The sequence below is a fragment of the Callithrix jacchus genome, chromosome 12 (genome assembly GCF_049354715.1).
Source record: "Callithrix jacchus isolate 240 chromosome 12, calJac240_pri, whole genome shotgun sequence".
NCBI lineage: Eukaryota > Metazoa > Chordata > Mammalia > Primates > Cebidae > Callithrix > Callithrix jacchus.
In genome coordinates this window covers 24,391,148-24,393,135 of record NC_133513.1, presented here as the reverse complement: position 1 = coordinate 24,393,135, position 1,988 = coordinate 24,391,148, and the positions used below count along the sequence as shown (strand labels likewise).

Sequence of the window (1,988 nt, the reverse complement as noted above, 5' to 3'; positions counted from 1 at the left end):
CTGAAGTCAGGAGTTCAAGACCAGCCTGGTCAACATGGTGAAACGCCATCTCTACTGAAAATACAAAAATTAGGTGGGCATGATGGTATGCACCTGTAATCCAGATACTTGGGAGGCTGAGGCAGGAGAACTGCTTGAACCTGGGCGGCAGAGGTTACAGTGAGCTGGGATCATGCCACCGCACTCCAGCCTGGGCAACAGAGCGAGACTCGGTCTCAAAAAAAAAAAAAAAAAAAAAAAAAACACTGAGCATGCCTCCCTGATTTATACAGGCCCCTGCTGTGGAGGTGATGGCCAGTCCAGGTGTCTCGTTGATTCCCAGGGCCCAGCAAAGGAACAAAGTCTCCAGAGCTCTGAAGACAAGGGGTAACACACCAAAGCATGAACTCAGTTTCCACTCCACCTTCATTGGCCGAGCACCTGCAAAGAACAAAGGCCACATCTCCCCTGGCAAACAAGTGCAATATTCCCTCATGAATCGATTGCTTCTCTGAGGTGTATTTGGGGAGAAGCTTTGAGAACAAGTTGAAGAGCATCTGCCCTATGAGACTGGAGAGAAAGAATTCCACAAAAGAATCTGGATGTCATGGAGGAAGCAATGGTTCAGGCAGAGGAAGCAGCTGCTGAGATTACCAGGGAGCTGGAGAAACAGAAGAAATGCTTAAGGAAGGAAAAAAGGCAAGGCACAGTGGCTCACGCCTGTAATCTCAGCACTTTGGGAGGTCAAGGTGGGCGGATCACGAGGTCAGGAGTTCCAGACCAGCCTGGCCTGGAACTTCAACACATGAAACCCCATCTCTACTAAAATACAAAAAATTAGCCAGGAGTTATGGCACGTGCCTGTAATCCCAGCTACTCAGGAGGCTGAGGTGGGAAAATTGCTTGAACCCAGAAGGCAGAGGTTGCAGTGAGCCAAGATTGTGCCACTGCACTCCAGCCTGGGCGACAGAGCAAGATGCAAGACTCCGTCTCAAAAAAAAAAGAAAAGGAAAAGAAGAAGAGTGGTGTAAGGAGAATGAAAACCCCAAAAATAAAAAAAGCAAAAGCCCCAGGAGGTTCCTCAGGAGAAAGGAATGGAAGACCCATCTCTCTCTTTCTCCAAACCCAAGAAAAAGAAATCTTTTTCCAAGGAGGAAATGATGAATAGTGATCTTGAAGAGACCTCCCATTCCCCAGTAAAAACAAATTCGCGCACATGCACACACACACAAAATCTGAACGTGCAACTACTGTATGACCCAGCAATTGCATTCTTGAGTATTCATCCCAGAGAAATAAAAATTTATATTCACACAAAAACCTCTACACTAATGTTTATAGCAGCTTTACTCTTAATAGGCAAACGTTGGAAACAACTTGTGATATTGTAAAACTATATTTGGTCTTGGACCCCATTTCCTGGCATACAACTCCTAAAATCCTTAGAATCCTTAAAGTACAGTGGCACCATCTCGGCTCACTGCAGCCTCCACCTCCTAGAATCAAACTATTCTCATGCCTCAGCCTCCCAAGTAACTGAGATTACAGGCTCCCACCACCATGCCCAGCTAATTTTTGTATTTTCAGTAGAGATGGGGTTTTGCCATGTTTGCCAGGCTGGTCTCCAACTCCTGGCCTCAAGTGATCTGCCTACCTCAGCCTCCCAAAGTACTGGGATTACAGGCATGAACCACTGCGCCCGACCTGTGTCTTTGGTTTTAAAATACTCCAGTGAAAGAGCAGGTTTGGGTTGGCCCACAACTCACTATGGAATAATCACAAATAGTTATACGGGAGGCAGACACACGGGAGGTGATTCCCCAGGGAACAACCGGCCTGGTGGACTAGATAAAAGCCACTGTAGGCCGGTGACTGTAAGGTCTGTTCTCCCTGAGTAGGAGGACTTTGTCACCTCCTGTAAATACCTAGTAGAGCATATCAGAAGCAGCAGCTGATGTGTTTCATATGCAAGTCATGTGGGCCTGGCTTTATGAGGATCGGGATACTCA

At 46.9% G+C, this 1,988-nt stretch overlaps 1 non-coding gene across 1 annotated transcript; it reads left to right on the top strand.

Annotated features, from left to right (window-relative positions):
- Positions 1 to 231: 231 nt before the first annotated feature.
- On the top strand, positions 232 to 317 carry LOC118146587 (small nucleolar RNA SNORD86). Its single transcript, XR_004732438.1, has one exon. It is a non-coding gene; the product is annotated as a small nucleolar RNA SNORD86 (small nucleolar RNA).
- Positions 318 to 1,988: the final 1,671 nt, after the last annotated feature.